Source organism: Mus caroli, chromosome 12 (assembly GCF_900094665.2).
Source record: "Mus caroli chromosome 12, CAROLI_EIJ_v1.1, whole genome shotgun sequence".
Lineage (NCBI taxonomy): Eukaryota > Metazoa > Chordata > Mammalia > Rodentia > Muridae > Mus > Mus caroli.
Genome location: NC_034581.1, coordinates 28512028 through 28531836, shown reverse-complemented (window position 1 = coordinate 28531836; position 19809 = coordinate 28512028).

Here is a 19809-nt window from a genome sequence, read left to right as displayed (position 1 = left end):
GTCAGCCGACCCTGCACTCTAGCTACTCCGGTGCTGGTCCGGCCGGAAGAGTCATTTGACATTTATAAGATGTATGCAACTCTATGTATATTTGTATATCTACATGCACGTGTGCAGGTGCCCACAGAGATGAGGAAGAACAGTGGGTTCCTAGGACCTGCCTGATGTGAGAGGAGGAACTAGATGTAGGTCCCCTCAAAGAGCAGCATGTACTCTGGACTACCACTGAGCCACCTCTCAGCCCTATTTTATTGTTTTGAGTCAGGGTCTTGCTACACAGCCTGCCATGGCCTTGAGCTTGAGTGATCCCCTTCCTCAGCGTCCTCAATGCTAGGACCACACGAGTCTCAAAAATAAATGTTAATCATGAACCAGAAATCAATAATAAAGTTTATTAGTGAAGAGAATGTGTTCCCTGACTGCCTTATTAAGGAAACAAGTTACAGGGACATTGCAGAGAGTAGCCCTTACTCAAAATGCTTGGGGGCACTAGCATTTTGAATGTAAAGTTGTTTTGGATTTGTATATGCATAATGAGAAATCTTGGAGATGCAGCCCAAGTCTAAACACTCAGTTCATTTGTAACTCCTACACATGTGCACACATTGACTGAAAGTAATTTTCTAGAATAACATTTGTGCACCTGCACTTTGACAGTAGCCACATTAAACCAAATAAAAGACTTTCTATTTATAGTATCAGGTCAGTGGTCAAAGACTTACAGACTTTGCCGTGTTTGGATTTCATATTTCCAACCAAGGATGCCTAATTCGTTCGTCAGTGTTTTACCTGAATGTATGTTTGTATTCCACCTACAAGGAATACCCATAGAGGCCAGAAGAAGCCATCCAAACCTCTGGGACTGGAGTTACAGATGGTTGTAAGTGCTGAGTGGTGAGTGCTGAGACTTGTTGAACCCTGGTACTCTGCAAATGCAGCTAGTGCTTGTAACTGCTGAGCTATCTCTCTAGCTCCTTAACCTGTATATTAGAAGGGATGTAGTACTCGTGTCTGGCCTCTGTTACTAAATTGCCTTTCCCTGGACTATATAAGCCATATGTCTAGTCCCCTCGATTTCACTCACTGATACTTACCCAGCACCTAGAAGAATGTGTAGCATGTGATTGTCACACAGTAAATGTTTACCAAACAAACAGCTCGAGCCTTGTCACCTGGGACAAGTGAGATAGCCCTTTGGAACTGTTTCCTGCTTCACGGCACTGCTGCTTCATGCTAAAGAGCACACACAAGTGGCTAATGCAATGTGTGGAGATGTTGGGAAGAACAAGAGGTGCAAGGCAAGGAAGACGGACAGGAAATTTGATGGCAGGTGTAGGCTAGGTCAGAAGGCCATAACAGGCTAAATCTGCAGGATGCAGTAAGAGCAACAGCAGACACCACTGCCCAGTGGACAACGTTGGTTTAAGCAGAGCAGGAAGACTGTTCAAACAGCACTGTTTTCTTCTGATTTCAGCCAAGGTGCTGAGAGTGAACCGTTACCTGTAATTGGAACCACCAATGAAGGAAAGTGGAGGAGAATGATGAATAAGGGAGCACAGGTCAAAAAGAGAAGGGGGGGGAGGGAGAGGAGGAGGAGAAGGAGGGAGAGGAGGATTGAGAGCTTGAGGTCAGTCTGGGCTACATAAAGAAACTCTTTTTTTTTTTTAATAAATTAAGTTAATAAAAGAAAAGAAAGGAGAGATGGTACTGGAGTTCGCATCTGGGACATTTCTGTGTTAGAACCTCACGGGAGGTCTTTGATGGCCAGGGTCATTCCTTAACTGGGTTGGAGAGACTGTGGACCCCTCTCTTTCCTCTGTTTCACTCCCTAACCATGAAGTGACCAGTTTTGCTCAACTCTGCTGTATCAGGACCTATAAGCTATGAGCTTAAGGAAGCCTTTGGTGCTTTGTTATAACTATAGAAAGGTGACTAACAGAGACAGAGACCAAAGAACTGCAGAGAGTATGCTCTCGAAAGGAAATTCCTTGGATTTCCTTGCTAGCCCTAACTCTATGTGGTTTTATTGCTCTCATTAAAGACATCTTAGCCTGAGTTCTGTTTAAATGAGTTTGGGGAATGATGAACAAGTAATTTATCTTCCTGAATGTGGTTCCAGGAGTGGGAAGACAGGGCAAGTGAAAAAAGAAAGGAAGGAGGAAAAAAACAAGGTTGCATATAACTCAGCTGGTATTGTCAAACACAACTGGTACCGCATGCTGCCTGGGTTTCTGAGGAGTGGCACAGAGCCAATCTGAGCTGCTTGCTAAGGGGCTAAGCTGAGGAATGTGGTCAAATCTATACCTCTGGGCTGTGTACAATCACACAGTGGACTCCTACAGCAGCAGGGCCTGAGGGCAGCAAGTAGAGTCCATAGTGCATGCTCAGGTGCATGGCTAGAGAGCCCGTCAAAGCCTGAAGGAAGCAGGTCATCACAGCAGACTCAGGGCTTGGCCAGGGAGATAGACACAGCACAGACTACATCTGGCCCTTCTCTTATCAGCTTGCCTTATGTCTTAGAAGCTCAGGATAATGCAGGTACCTTCCTAGGCAGCAATCTTAAAGATTTAATACAGAAGGCTAGTGAGACAAGCTGAGGCTACTCCCATGGCTGAAGCTACTCCCATCATTGATAGATGGCTCTTCCCTCTGGTAATATGTAGTTATATCTTCTCTTAAATCTCACACATTAGGAAGCATCATTTTTAAAAACCCTGAAGCTTAAGTCATACCCTAGACAGCATGCCAGTGCAATGATCTGAGTGTGAGAGCAAGCGTCAATAGAGTACTCTTCCCAAATCTGACCAACTGCCCTCTATTGTCTTTTGTGTCCAGTATTCAGTCCAGGGTCACACTTGCCTGGATCTGTCTCTTTAATGTCTCCAGTCTGCAGCGTTCCTTTGGCCTTTCCTAGCCCTTCCTGACCTTGGAACTTGTGAAGAGTGATGGTCAAGGTCAATGTTATTGTGGGAGATCCTTCAATCCGAGTTTACATGATGGTCTTTTCATGACTAAATGGAAGCTGCACATTTTCTTGCCAAGAACACCACAGAAGGGAAACTCTACACTCCTGGGTGAATTGGATTATGATTACCTAATGCTAATGTTATTAATAGTGATGCTGTTAACCTTGGTTGCTAGGTTAAGGAGATGTTCTCTGGGTTTCCATAGTGCAAAGTTACCCGTTTTTCTCCCTTTGCAATGGGTAAGGATCTTGTGGAGAGTCTCTTAAATCACAAAAGTGTGTATGTGTGTGTGTGTGTGTGTGTGTGTGTGTGTGTGTGTGCATGCGTTATAAATAATATACATGTATATTTCTTGTTATAATTCATCCAGCACTTTGAGCATTCATATTAGTTCCAATTTAGCATGTTTTAGCTAAGTTAGCATTCAGTTAGTTCTCACCTGCAATAATTATCTGCCTAATGCTGACTGTTGTATATTCTTCACTCCTGTCTTTATTAATCTGGAATTGTTGTGAGCCTAGCCTTTAACAGCTGGGCCATCTCTCCAGCCCCTTAATCTGGAATTGTAATGTAAGAAAGAGTGTTACAACGTCCCTTTAGATGGCTATGGAAACGTAACAGGCCTAGATAAAGTACCTGGCCTGATGCTTGAATGAGGAGACGAGTGAGAGAGCCTTGCTGGCACACGGAAGATAAATTAAATACTTGCTGTGCTTTTCATTTTTGGACTGATACTTTGACTTGATGCATGAATCAGCCAGTCCTGAAAGATCAATAAACCACTGGAGCAAAACATGTCGCCAGGAAACGTTTAGAATATAAAACACAACAGACCAGTGTCTTTTGTACAAAAAAAAAAAAAAAAACAGCTAGCAAGTTCGAGAGTGTTAGTCAGTAACAGCCGTGCAAAATGGAAGCATATTTTGCAAATGACTGGAGATTGAGATCTGAAGAGAAGGCAGAACAAGAGTACCAACTGTAAAGACGTAAAAGAGGAAGTCGGAAGGGAAAGCTGGGGTAAATGTTTCCTCATAAGGGAAATCAGGGAGGTAAGGGGAAGGCACAGGGGCTGGAGCAGAGGCTTAGGAAGGAATGAGGAAGTGAGGGCTTTAGGTTACTGTCCATGAAAACAAGGCAAAGGAAAACAGCCAGGAGGCAAACTGAAGTCAGCCGAGAAGAGAACCAGGATCCAACCCTCCTCACTCCCTGGCTCTAGAAAGAAGTGCGTTGAAGGAAAGGAGGAACAGGGCAAGGACAAATTCAACAGAAAGGACACAGTAGCTCTGACTCTTCCTACTCGCCAACAGCACGCTTTGTTGTAAGCCCAAAAGGAGGTCTCAGCTTCCAGATGGCGAAGGTCTGGGTAAGAAGAAGAAGGGCCTGAGGAATGCAGACACCAAACTCCCAATTATGAGCTCTCTCTCTCTCTCTCTCTCTCTCTCTCTCTCTCTCTCTCTCTCTCTCTCTCTCTCTTTCTCTCTCCTCATACCACAACATTGCTCTTAGACCTTTCCTCTTTGGGTATCACCCTCAGTCGTTCCGTTTCTGAATTGCTTCCCCTGTGCAGACAGGCAGGATGGCATAGCATTCATTATCTGAGCTCAGCAGCTGCTGCAGAGTGACAGTTTTATGCTCACAACTGCTTGCCTCACCGAGAAGTACTCCAACCGGCCCTTTTGGGATCCCAGCCCCACACATTGCAGAGATGATGTAGCGTGACTAGGCAAGCCTGAGTCAAATGCTCTTCCATGCCCTGGTATCTATGTACAATCAAAATTAGTAGAGCCACTTATAATAGAAGCTCCCAGAATAAAGAGACACGTCACTATCAGAATAAGAGAGGGCGGGTTTACAGACACCAGAAAATTTCAATTGCTAGGGTCTTAGAGTAACAGGGCTCCAACAATTTGTAGGAGACTCCAACAAAGCATTCCTGGAAGGAACAGCGACCCATAGGGTGATAAAACCCATACTCACACAGTGCTTGGAGCTTTGTGTGACAAGCAGGGTCCGAAGTCTTTTATGGATCTTGAGTTATTTAAAGTTCGTAGGATTATTACGCAGTTATTGTTGCTACTGTAGACAGGAAGCAACAGGCTCAGGAGGTGAGGTCCTTGTCCAACAGCACACAGAAAAAGGGGAAAGCAGGGGAGATCTTAAGCTAGGCAGTCTGAATGGAGGGCCAGCACCCTTAACAGCTGACACAGAATCTTAGAGAGGGAGACCAGTGAGAAATAAAAACAAAGTATGTGTGTGTGTGTGGGGGGGGCTATTAAATGTCATCAAGGCACTGCCCTGATATAATCTCAATCACTGAGGAGGTTGAGATAGGATCCCAAGTTCAAAGCCTTCCTGGGCTACAAAGTAAATTCATGCCCAGCCTAAGCAATCTAGTGAGCCCCTGTCTCAATTGTTAAAAAGAGCTTTTCCAGAACTGGGATCCCGAATGCAACATAACCAGCTACCTGATGCTCTGGCCACTGTCACTTCCCTGCCCTGATAGATTGCACCCTCAAACTGTAAGCCACAAGGAAGTCATCCTTCCAATGCATCTTCTCCAGGAAAGTAAAAAGAGGGCTGGACGTGGGGGTATAGACCACTGGTGGAGTGCTTGCCAATCATGTGCAAACCTGTGGGCTCAATCCCCACTACCTCAAAATCAAAACCTGAAAAACTATGTATAAAATGGTCACAATCTGAGGGCCAGGCACTGACTAATGCATAGGATATATATGGCTGGAGACACTGTATAGTCAAGACAGAGGAAGTTTCTGGGAAAAAAAAAGAAAAAAAAAAAAACAGGAAGCACTTAAGAAGGCTGGTTCATTGCATCCCTGGAGAACTCCAGTGAGACCACTGATTTGGAACCTAAGAAAGGCTACTGTATCAGGCATAGCAATAAACAGGCCTGTGCTCTATCTCTGAAAGATGTCTCCCTAGACTTGCCTCACCTTAAAGCTACTCGAAAGCAATCGCACATACACATTTTAAGCCAGAGGACCCTGGGATATAGGCAGGTGACTTGGCCAGCATATCTATCATCAGAACACACCTGAGAAGACAAGACGAGAGAATGCCCATGACAGGTGTTTGCAGATGTGCAGTCATGGGGCTGGGCCAAGTGCTCCCGTTCTCCTAGGGAATCTGCTGCCTGAGGTCTATCTCCTTTAGAAAGAGCATTTTGGAAGAGTCTGCCTGGCAGCTGGGCAATGATGGCCCCAGGAGGCTCTAACTCAGCTGCCCGTCCTCTGGATTCGAGCCTCCGCCTTTGCCACCAGTGGCTAGGAGCCCTGTTACTCTAAGACCCTAGTAGCATGTTGCAAGATAGCACATATGCAGAAGTCCTCCATCTTGCCAGCTATTTCTTCAGCTTTGAACTTGTACCCAGTCTGCCCTTGAACTTGTCGTCTGTAAATTTCCCTTGATCTTTTCCCTATCTTCTTTGGCCTCAAGGCTTCTCTGACCTCCTTACAGGCCATTGCGTTTTCTACGAAAACCCTGAGGAATAATCGGGTAGGCACGCTACTGTCTGCCAGACGTACAGCTCTGGCTGTGGCAATCCTCCCTGAGAAAGACCTTTAAACTTTCACTGGGTCCTGTCCTTTTCCCTTTTTCGTTTGTAAATGTAGATGTTAAAGTCGTAACTGAGCACAAGCCATTCCTTTTCACAACCAATATCATTCTAAAATGCAGAGCGATTGCATTTTTTAGTTAGTTCTCCCATTCAAAATGACTGTGGCCAACAACTCTGAAGAGAAATTCTTCTATCTGTGTACTAACCAAGATTATGATCTCATAGAAAATTTATCATGCTCCCATCTATGCCTGTAAGCTCAGATTTCAGTCTGCTGTCTATTGAAGCAAGGGCAGAGGATGAGCTGGCCTCTAAAGTCTTATCCCCTCCCCTTTTCTATAATGGGAGAACCTCTAATTAGCAGACATAGCATGAGGGTTCAGTATAAACATTGCATCCTCAGGCCTTCCTTAGAGCCATGTCACTAACAGTTGGCCAATTGCATGTGATAGGAAGTGAAAGCCTCACCTCTGGGATGAATTGTGACAGATGTTCAAACCCAGGAGGCCTTCATCCTCTATCCTCCTGCTTGGGATGTGGGAGTTATTACACATCCCAAAGGTCACAAAGGTCAGGACAATGTCCTGTTATAGATGATAAGATGATAAGACTCAGATTCTTGAATAACCTCATGGAATGAGCTCTCCCTAAACAATACCTGGTATTTCTACTTCTTGACTGTATCTTGACACTAAAATAAAAGTTTATCTCACTGAAAACGGTATTCTGAGTGTCATCTACATACACACAGCAGAGCCTAGATGGCAACCAGTGCATCTCCTGCTCTATATTTGAATCTTATCTTTTTTATTTTTTACTTTATTTTTAACTATGGATATATGGGGGTGGGTACACAAAGAGGCTAGAAGAGGGTGTCAGATGCCCTGGACCTGGACTTATAGGCACTTGAGAATTGTTCAGTATGGGTGCTAGGCACTGAACTCAGGTCCTCTGGAAGAGTGGGAATTGCTTTTAATCACTGAGCCATTTCTAGCCCATGTTTCATTTTTAACTATAAATGTGTGTGGTACCCAGAGATTCCAGAAAGGGTATCAGATCACCGAAGCTGTAGTTACAGGCTACTGTAAGACACCAGTGTGGATGCTTGGAACCAAACGTTGGTTCTCTGCCGAAACAGTACATGACTCTAACCAGTCAGCTATCTCTTTATCCCAACTGGATCATTTAAGGACACTCCACACCATGCTTCAGGTCTCAAAAATCAATCTCTCCTTTTTCCTCCCTTTATAGCTTTCTTTCCTGTAACTTTCTCTAGGAAAGTTACATGCTCATTCCCCCTTCCTTCCTTCCTTCCCTCCCTCCCTCCCTCCCTCCCTCCCTCCCTCCCTCCTTCCTTCCTTCCCCACTTCCTTTCTTCTTATCTACTTCTATTTCCAAAACAAATACTTATCCTGTTTCCTTGGTTCACAGGCAGTACAGTAAGATGACACTAAAGGACATATCAGTACCACCAAATGAAACCTACTGTGGTTTATTCAAGAGAAAATGGCTACTCAAACAGCTTTGAGTATCACAAGACTACCAAGATGACCAACCATTAAGATCAGGGTTATTTATCTAGAAGAAACCATTCAAGGCACACTCTAAGACCAGTCTGTAGATGACACCTCTGGGTCAGCATCCAACCCTGGACACCTGTACCTTTAGCATCTCTGGCTTTCAGCACTGGCAGCTGCCACTGGAGCCTTTATCTCTACTTCCCTGCTGATGGACTGCCTCTCTGATCTCCTTCTCTTATGTCCTCTCACTTTAAGGTCTAGGACAGACACACTTGGCTATAGCCCTCACATCACGTACCCGGACATAGCTGCAGTGGCAGTTGGAAATGGAAGTTAGAATCCTTAGCTTGTCAAGCAAGTATTAGCAGCCTTTTTGTCATAGGAAAGCACCAGGTAAACAATTCTGCTAACCTTAGGAGCTACAAAACTGACTTGTATGTCTCTGACAGAACTTCATCTGGTCTCTCTATGCCTACTGGGTTGTAAAACTTGAATGCCCAGAATATGAGTTTAGGGCTATTACCGTCTGATGAAACTCTAAATAGAATCTTTCATGTGTGAATACAATAGACAACAGCAGAGCCATCCGTTCACTTCCTGGCCTCAAGACCCTGGACTCAGTAGTATTTGTGGAGAATCTGAAGAACCCTGTCTCAGTCAGGGTTTCTATTCCTGCACAAACATCATGACCAAGAAGCAAGTTGGGGAGGAAAGGGTTTATTCGGCTTACACTTCCACATTGCTGTTCATCACAAAGGACGTCAGGACTGGAACTCAAGCAGGTCAGAAAGCAGGAGCTGATGCAGAAGCCATGGAGGGATGCTCTTTACTGGCTTGCTCAGCTTGCTCTCTTATGGAACCCAAGACTACCAGCCCAGAGATTGGTCCCACCCACAAGGGGCCTTTCCCCCTTGATCACTAGATGAGAAAACGCCTTATAGCTGGATCTCGTGGAGGCATCTCCCCAACTGAAGCTCCTTTCTCTGTGATAACTCCAGCTGTGTCAAGTTGACACCCAAAACCAGCCAGTACAAACCCCTTTCTGGAACTCTCTCTCACATGGCCTGATTATTGATTTTATTTTATTTTATATTTTATTTACTTTTTGCCATTCCTGGAAGTTTAGGCCAATCGCAGAGCCCAGACTTGATCAGGGGACTAATCTTGCCTAAGCCTTCAAATCTGGAATGTGTTGGCACTAAAAAATATATAAGAACTTTTGTTAACTGTCGTTTTCCAGAGCCCTTCCCCCATGCTTAACACGACCAGTCACTTGAAAAAAGAATTCCTTCTAATTTCACACAAGTGACCAGGTAGCATGTTTAGTTTTGAGTGCTTCGCTTCCCATGAGCCCCACCTAAAATCATAAAGTGACTGTGGTGGAGACTTCAGGCTTAGTGTCCTGGACAATGACATTCCCCTAAGGCTTCGAACTCCCTGGCATGGAACTGCCATGGAGGAGGCTGGGCCCTGGCTTCTGTTGCCTCTAAAAGCTCAGAGCAGTGTTTATAAGCAGGTCCAGCACTCTAACCTAAATAAAACCTAGAAGCGTGGGAAGGGAACCATTTACAAGCCGTCCAGGTCAGGCCCATGTTTACAAAAACAAACACAGGTTTTCCTTTAGCCTCAAATTATTTTCAGATCCACAGGGGGGGTAAAAAAAAAATGCTTGTCACCCCACCTTGTTTTACAGAGAATGACTGCATTGTTTCCATCTTTCTTGAGCCGATCAAAGGTACCTCCAGTTTGTTACTGACTCCATATCAATTAGATTAACCTGTCATGACCTGGTTCCTATTCAAAGTCCCAAATCTATGTATGATTTAGAATTAGGTTCAGCAGTAAGAAAGACAAAAATGGCTCAGAGCAAGATAACAAATTTGTTTCTCTCTCAATTAAAAAGAGCCTAGAATTACTGCCCAGTGTCAGTCTGAGCACTCTGTCTGTCAGAACTCAGCTCCTCTATACTCTGTCTGCTATGTTAACATGTCTGCTGGGATGTTCCCTCATGTGTCTCAATGGTTCCCTGCATACCAGCAATCACATCTGTCCGACATCCTAATAAAAAAAAATGGATAATTTGTATTTTATCATTTTAACAGTATAAAACTTCTAAATGGCCTTCTTTGTATGCTGTGTTTCACTACTCAGCTGAAGCTGTTCTGCTGAGTAAACACATGTGAAACGTCACTGAATTGCCCAAAGGAGTACACAGCAAAATGGGAAGAACAAGAGAAAGAAGGGAAGGGAGGGAAGGAGGGAGAGAGAGAGAGAGACAGAAAGAGAGAGAGAGAGAGAGAGAGAGAGAGAGAGAGAGAGAGANAGAAAGAGAGAGAGAGAGAGAGAGAGAGAGAGAGAGAGAGAGAGAGAGAGAGATGCCTGTAATCTCAGAATTTAGGAGGCAGAGGCAGGAGAAATTGCTGTTAGTTTGAAACTCTCCTGGGCTACAAAGTGAGTTCAAGTTACACTGAATGGCATAATGAGACTTCAATCTCAAGAAAACAGAAGTCAACGTAAGAACCCCTGTTTGGGGACAGAGGGGCCATCTGATAAGAGGAACCTGGCCCCGATGATCTGAAGTAGACGCCCCTCTCCCCACGTATCCTCTCAGACTTACAGAGGACCGTGACATGAGCTTACAACACGCTTTTGTTGTGTTTTACGGTTGAGATTTCAGAGTTAATTTATTCCACTCTTCCTAGACTAGTATCTAAATAAATAAAAGAACACATTGGCACTTGGTGTTTTGTTTTGTTTTGTTTTTTAAGCGACAAGAAAGAATATAGGAACGAAATCTTAGCCCATCATATAGGAAGACAAGAATGACTCGGAACACAGCAGGCAATAACTGTCTCATGACCATGTTGGCCTAGGGTCTGGCTTCTGAGATGGCTGTCTGGCCAGGATCCACCACCCTCCCAATGCAGCCTTCTTCTCCTTATCTTCTCCTCCACCCCCGTGCTCACCCTTGGCCTCCTCTTATCGTCCTCCAGGCTGTCAGAGGACTCCTGCTATTGCTCAGTGCTGACGTTGGAACCCTGGCATACACCCCTCCTTGGCTCTTTCTCATCTCCTTGGCTTCACCCTGGGCCTTTTCCTTGGCCTTGGCTTTGGCCTTTACCTTAGCTCTCCTGCCTGGCTCCCAGCCAGCACTCAGAGTGCCCCCTGCCCAGCCCCTCCTGATAACTGGTTCCTTGTAACCCAGTCACCTTTAGGTGAGTGACCTCCTCAGGGTTAGAAAAACACTCATTAGATTTTTCTTTCTTTCTCATACTTTCTTGTAGCTAAGTTTAAAAAAATGATCACATTTACACTCCCGACGTTCAAATTATCTATTAAATAAAAAGAGGGAAGCAATGTGTACTGAGTACTTTGCCAATAGGATACCTGCTTCTCTATTTCACTTAATCATTGCCAAAGCAGTTCTTGGAGGGGCGGGGGTGGTATCATAATTTCACTTTCTGAAGGAAAACAGACAAACAAACAAAAACCTAAGGCTCTGAAGGACTAAGTTACTGCCCAGTTGATAAGAAGAATAGCTGGAGTCTGAACAAGGTTCATTCACCCCAAAGCCTACTCACTTTTCCCGCCTGCATGGAGCTACGGTCATTGACGTAAGCATCCAGCGTTCCAGGTGAGCCTGGAGAAACCACCAAGTATGCATGGGTGGAATCTGAGTTGGACATAGTGCACTTAACACTTCTCTTGACAGCTCAAATCACAGAACACACAAACTTACCATCTGTCAGTGACATTAACTTGAGCAGTGGCTTAAAACACACACACACAGAGTTGGTAAAATAATAAGGACACACCTTCAAACAGCAATGTGCAAATGAAAGGTTTAGAGAGCTAGTTATCTTTAGGTATAGCTGAAAAGAAATACTTTCAAATAGGTGGTAGGCAACGAGTTAACTGTGACTCTACAAAGCAATCCTCATTACCACATTTTAAGATTGGTGACCGTGTTGTTTTCAGTACTCTTGCTCTTTGGAGCATGACTTCAGGATTTGTGGTCAGAAGCACGAGGTGGAGAAGTCCTGATACAGTCTTTGTACTGTACAGTTGCCGTCTGGACTTCATTGACAATCCTGGAGCGATCCAGCACAAGTGACAAGTGAAGACCTTGGCTGTGCTTCAGAAACACAATTACAACTCTTGGGGTAAAGAACCTCAACAACAAGGCCCAGGAAAGCAGGTGTATTGAGAATCAGAGGTAAGTGGTAAGGTTAAAACCCCAGAGATGTAAATAGTATGGAGACGTAAGCACTATACAGTAGTCACACATGGGCCAGAGATGCACCTGTGTCAGCATCAGCTGAGATTGGTTGGACCATACGGAGAGTTGGAGCCAGGCCTGGAAGTACATACTTATAACCCTAGCATATGGAATGATGGGACAAGAGCATGCAAGTTCAAGACCAGCCTGGCTGGGGATACAGCTCAGTGGTAGTGTGTTTGCCTACCAGGTACTAAGCCCTAGGACTTGATCTCTGGTATAAGGAAAGGGGGAAAAAAGCAGTACCAACCCTACTAAACAAAATTTCTTTGGAGCTGGGTAAGGCAAGTCTCACCAAAGATTGTACACACAGAAACCAGAGTATAGGAATCACCCGGAGAGCCACCTCATAGAGTCTGATCTCTCTGAGATGACCGCAGGACATTATAGTTTAAAAAAAAAAAATCCTCTCTAACAGACCTCCTAGGTTGACTATGACTCTGTGCTGGTGTGAGACTTTCCAGCAACCAGCTATCTAACCTCTATCATAGCTGAGAAATGGGCTCAGTTTGGGGAAACACTGATGGATATCTCCAAGTTACACTCTTTACAAGTTACCTTTGCGAGGTAAATGTATTCCATCTTTTGTAGCAGAGACTCCTCTGCCCTGCATCTCAGCTTCTGTGCACCTAAATCACGGCACCTAAAGTGCCAGTGCTTTCCCGGCGTTCTGGTGACTGCCCTCCCTCCTCTCCCCAGGCTGTCATAAGGGATGAGACATGAAATCAGCATGCCAGAGGTTGACCTGGGCTCTTCCACCTTTACTGTGATCTTCAGTTTTGCTGCATGCACTCAAGGCACACACCTGGGATTTGAGATTTAAAGCTGTGTCTGTAAACTTATTTTCCGAGACTCCTAGCGGGCCCCAGAGGAGAGGTAGGGAGTAGTCCTGGCAGCTGTTGGATGAAGCAGCTAACTGTTCCATAGCAGAGTGGGAGATTACTGGGGTTTATACAAGTTGTTTGCACTTTAGGCTTAAGCCCAGGATTTAGGATCTCTGAATGCTGAGCCTAAAAGTGATCGTTTGTGTAGTGGTAGTGAGTGAGTGGCCCCTGCAGTGTTTGACTAGGTTTCTGAGAGAGGTTCCTCTTTACATGGAAATTTAGGTACATGTTTTCTCACGCTTTCTATAGACATATAATTTTATATATTATCTTTGAATCAGGGCATGAGTAAACTAAACATCATTTTAATTTTAAAATGATTTATTTACTTATTTATTTATTTATTTATTTATTTTATCTGCACTGGTGTTTTATTCACATTGCTTTACATGCATCTGTGTGTCATTCTCTGGAACTGGAGTTACCAGTTCCATGTGCCATGTGGGTGCTGGGAATTGAATATATATATATATATATATATATATATATATATATATATAGGACACAATTGGAAGAAATGTAATTATATACTTGAATTCACACACACAAACATGTACATATGTTACTATCTGGGGATGCAGTCCATTTTATGGAAGAACAAACAAGCGATTGCTAGCAGTTTTTACCCTGGAGAAACAGACTGGTGATTAGGGATAAAGAAAGTGGAGGTATTCATCTAATTTTTTAATCTCTCCATATTATTTGGGTTTTTATAAAAATATGTAATTCTATTACTTTGAAACTATTAAATATAAACAGGATTACTAAGAGGCCTCTCCAGCGCATGGCCTGCAGGCTGCACAGGAACTAATACAAAATCATAAATAAACACAACATTTTGAGACTTTGTATGTAAGGGGTTGTTTCCAGGGTTTGTTTGTTTTGGTAACTCTGCAGATGACAACTCAGTGCTGTGAAAGTGGGGGCACACCTGCAGATGGGCGGGAGCACACCTGCAGATGGGTGGGAGCACCCCTGCAGATGGGCGGGAACACACCTGCAGATGGGTGGGAGCCACTACGGTTTCATTTCTCTTTTCTCTTATATTTATGAAAACAAGATGTGCTTTTTTTTCCCAATAATTTTTTTATTGACTTTACATCCTGATCACAGCCCCCCCTCCTCACCTTCCAGCCCCACTCTTACAAATCCCTCCCTCCATTATCCCCAAGAGAAGAGATGCCCTCTTGGATACCACCCCACCCTGGGATATCTAATCCCAGCAGGTCTAGGCACATCCTCTCCCACTGAGGCCCAGTCAGGCAGTCCAGGTAGGGAAGGGAATCCAATGGCAGGAAGAGCGACTAAAACAGCCCCTGTGCCACTTGTCAAGGGACTCACATGAAGACCAAGCCACACTTATACCATAAATGTATAGGAGAAGGCATGCTTTTTTTTTTCCAGTGTTGTTTTATTGGGTTTTGGCAAGAAAGCATAATGACATGTTCTCCTTAAAAAAAAAAAAAAAAAAAAGCCAGCTGGGCAGTGGTGACTCAGGTATGCAGGAGGCAGAGGCAGGTGAATCTCTTTCTTCTTAGTACTCTGAAAGTCACCTTTGAAAAAGCTCTGTGAATTTTTTTTTTTATTCTCAGGATTCATCATGTTTGAAAGATTCTTCTTGGGGTGTTTTACCCCAAGAGACTGTTGTTCACTGAGTAGAATACAGCATCCAAGACCCTATGAGGGCCTGAGACTCTCAGAGGAAATTTCTTATAACACGATATTTTTCTCCCAGTTACCCCAGTAAAGCTTTGCTATTCAAATGATCGTTAGCTTGAGAGACCCTGTAGAGCAGGCCTTACCACCTCTGCAAATAGACTCAAAAGGTCAAGACGGTGCTTGAGAGCCAGAGGACCAAGGGTCTGCATTTGTTTGTCTGATTTACTTTTGTTTTTGTTTATGTTAAGTAAAAGAACAAGTGATATTAATTGTCCAGTTATGATAGCTGATGGTACGTACAGATTTTCTCAGTGTGTGAACATGATTGACTTTGGGATGAAAGTACCATTTTGGGTTGGGGAGTTTGTTCTGAGCTCAGGGTGTTCTCAAACTTGTGATCCTTCTGCCTCAAACTGCTGGGTGCCCAATGACAGGGACCCACCAATCCTGTGTCTCAATGACTTTTTAAAAATAGAGCTGGCAAGATGATAAAACAGAGGAATGCACTTTCTCCCAAGCCCTGACAACCAGAATCCCATCCCAGGAAGCTACATAGCAGAGGAGAGCACTGACTCTTGTGGTTGTCCTGTCACACACACACACACACACACACACACCAAATCAATAAATGTTAAAGTTTTCTTCTTTAAAATATACCATTCTGAAAAAAAAATGAGTAAAACCTAATTTACTTTAGTTAGCAGAATACAAAAGTCCAGGCTACATTTTGTCACGTAAAATGTAACTAAACTCACCCCTACCACATCCCTCTGTGTAAAAATGCAGGATGTGCTTAGAGTTGAGTAATAGTCATTGGAAAATAATTTTCTGGCAAAGGTACAAACTATGTGTGGTTCCCATAGAATTAAACAAAAATAGATCTGGTTTGAAATAACAATAAAATCCCCCAGGGTCTGACTAATAGAAGATGGCTGGCACAGCTTGAATTCCATTGGAAAGACTAAAATTTTAAAGCACAGTCACAGAATAGAGCCATTTATCATCCTTTGAACTAGGGCAGCCATCTTGGAAATACCCTGGTGCCTGTGACTTCAGATAGGAACCGGAACTCTGCGGCCCACAAGTTCAAACAAAAACCAAAAGTGGTTTCTTTTGTATTGTGGTACTTTAAAACATTGAAAGTGGCCTGGCCGGATACCAGTGGGCATTATGATGCTCATACATGAATTATCTTTAAAATAGATCCTGTGTACTAACATCTCTAGAACATTAATTGAAAAGCGTTTCTTACTACTAGATCCTAAAATAAGAATATGATCAGAATATATTGCTCTTTAAACTTTCTCAAACGAGGATGAACACGATCATGTGAGATTTTTAATTTGCCTTTGTGTACAATAAACACAGCCTATTCCCAGGTGACTACCAGTTTTATATTTTGTTTCTTTTCACTAAAACTAGTCGATTTGAAAAACATAGATAAATGGTTACATGATCTTTATATCTTCGTAAGATTTTTGTTTTGTTTTGTTTGTTTGTTTGTTTGTTTTGTTTTGTTTTGTTTTTCGAGACAGGGTTTCTCTGTGTAGCCTCAGCTGTCATAGAACTCATTCTGTAGACCTGGCTGGCCTCGATCTCAGAAATCTGCCTGCCTCTGCCTCCCAAGTGCTGGGATTAAAGGTATGCGCCACCACTGCCCAGCAAGATTTTTATATATATAATTTTATAATTAAATCAACACAGAAAGTGTATCATAGAAAATGTAGCCATTTAAAAGATATATTAAAAAACAAAACAAAAAATAACAAAAACAAAAACAAACAAACAACTTCCCCAAAACATATATATTTATCCTAAGGGAAGAATTCTTGTAAAAGCAGGTAAAGTACATGGTTCCAGAAAGGAGGTCGTGAAAGACAGACCCTTTGTGAGATCTGCATGTGTGTGTGAGCTGTTTTGCCCTTGAGAATGGTTGGATGGACTTCCAGTGTATTCCCAGTGTGGCGGGAAAGGCCCAGCTGGCTGGGATCACTAGGTCAGGTCAGCATGGACAAGCCCCAGGAGACTAGGGAGTGGGTCTCCACGTGGATCTCACACCTGCTATGTATAGGACTCCCATCTTCCTGCCCCATGGCTTTTGAATGGCTATGAAAAACTGCCACACAGTGATATTTTACTTGGAAAACATCCAATTTCCATATTCACTCTGGAATCGTTACTATATTTAAAATGACTATGTTTTCAAATTGTTCAAAGACAATTATTCTGAACAAAGGATTTTCCTCTGATTTTGGTATATGAAATTTTGTAAGAGCAATAAAACTGCATAGATGTCACAGACTCATAGCCAGTACTGAAAGGTGCTGTCTCTGAAAATGTCACAGTTGCATGTGCACCAAGTACTTGTTTTCAGAATGGCATTGTGTGTTGTACAGCCAAAAGAACATAGATTCTGATATAGACAGATCAAACTCGAAATCTTGGGTATACTTTTTCTAATGTGTTAACTTAACTGAGCCATGTTATGTCTTATTATTCTAATAGTTTGTTCTTAGATTTGTGTCTGTGTATGGGGAGGGGCTCTTAGAACAAATACGACAGACTAGGTAGTTTAAATAATGAATATTTATTTCCTTAATTCTACAGGCGTGACAGTCCAAATTCAAGGTGCCGGGAGACTGTAAGTCTGGTTCTCCAAATCTGCCATCTTGTTTTATGTTCCCAGAATGGAGACAGGTCAGTGCTCATGTCTCCACTAATCACTCTAGAGGGCTCCGTTCTCACAACTTCCCCTCCAAAAACTCACCCAATATCAGTATACTGAGAAGAGAAGTTTCAGTACATAAATTTGAGGCCATAGCATGAAGTGGACCAAAGGACATTTTTTAAAGATATAATATATAAGATATAACTATAATAGATTCTTAAAGATCTCACCTTTTCCTGACACTGCTGCAGTCAGTATAATCACCTCCCTTGATCTCTACACTTAGAATTTGTGCTCTCTCCTTGCCAATCCAGCACTGTAAACCCATTCCAGCACTAGCATTTTGGTTAGGAATCTATGTCTTCTAGCAGGATGTGTGGCCTTTAATCCCCGTATGCAGGTGGCAGAGGCAAGCGGATCTCTGTGAGTTCCAGGATAGCAGAGCTACATAGTGAGACCTTGGTTCAAAAAACAAACAAACAAACAATTCTATATCCCCTGTTCACTCAAGCTTCTCTCCCCTCCCCTTTTGCCCCACCCCTCTCCAGGTTGGAAGGGCCTTGAGAGCAGAGGTCTGTTGTTTAACATCATCTTTGAGCATCCTCTAGCACGGCGGTCTCGGCTGGAGAGATTTTGTGTGTGCTGAACTTAGATGGCTATGTCAAAGTGTAGTCAAGCTTGCTTGAACTTTTTCCCATCTGAAATCACTAAAAATGTGCAGTATTTCAAAAAGCCTAAGTTTGCCTCCAAATATGTTGTGAAATGGATTTCAACACACATATCCAACAGCAAGAACATGCTGGCCATATCAGTCCTCACAGCAACTTTTCATTGCAGCATATTGAGGTTTAATCAGGAAACAGGTTAGAGCTTCTATGTATAGGTTTTCTTCTAGTTTGAGGTTTTCTTGAAATATGTGACATAGACCCATTACACAAATGGCCACTAGTAAATTATTTCCAGCATGTGTTACTCTGTCAACAGTGATGCTATCACAGAATCTTTGTCCCCCACAATTCTCCCCCCCCCCNTTTAAACCAGGACATTTCCATCTCAGTGAGCCACTGCTGTATTTGGGACCTAAGGGAGAAGCTGGATAAACAGAGGCACTATTATTATTGTTACTGTCAATATAGTTTCCTTCCCTAGTTATAACTGATTATTTCCTTTTTTCCATTTCAAAACATTTTTTGTTCAAATGCTTCTGATGGCTCTCGTCACAAGCAATATTCCTTCGGAAATAATGCACCTTTTTAATTTTTCAACCTAAAATACACAGTCCGTCATCTCCATAGTAGGATGATGCTGTTAGAGAGATCAGCTGTCTCTAGTTGGAGAATTTTTAGGGGGATAAGGGATTACAGGAGCGAGTGCTTCCTCTATTAGTTCGTGCAAAGTTAAGACAAGAAAGAAAGTCTGTAGTGTGTAAGAGGTGATGTTACTCCAGCAAGAGTTGGGCATTTGGAAACACATGGAGTTAAAAGCAGTTTTCACTTAATGTGCTTTCTTGTTTCTGCTACAATAAAAATAAATAATAAAAATCCTGTTTTGCTTCTTTATAATATCCTTCTGTGATGGTTTGTATATGCTTATCCCAGGGAGTGGGCCCTGTTGGTGGTGGTGTGTCAGTGTAGGTGTGGGCTATAAGACCCTCACCCTAGCTGCCTGGAAGCTATTCTTCCACTAGCAGCCTTCAGATGTAGATGTAGAACTCTCAGCTCTACCTGCCTAGGTGCTACCCTGTTCCCACCTTAATGATGATGAATTGGACCTCTGAACCTGTAAGCCAGCCCAATTAAATGTTGTGCTTTATAAAAACTTGCCTTGGTCATGATGTCTGTTTACATCAGTAAAACCCTAATTAAGACACCTTCTAAGGAAAGACAGAGCCCCTCCTCAGAAACCAGCCTTCCCATAGATACAGTGCCCCCATCCCATCCAAGATAAATATCTGTTAGGAAACTCCATTCTATGCCCTGGCAAGTCATATTCAACCCAACCTTTACTACAGATTCAGACTGGACATTCAGTAATTTCTCTTCTCAGTCATTTATTGTGACACACAGAACAAACATCCAAGTACAACTTCCAAAGGAATTTTGAGGGAGGCATCTACCAGGTTATTGGGAATGCACCAGGATCAGCCTTCCTCAGAGGCAGAGCCATCTGGGGAAATCATTTTCCTTACTTCCCCAAATCCCTCCTCACCAGGCTCACTAATGTTAACCATCCTAGACTAGTTTTCTCTTTAGTATCCCC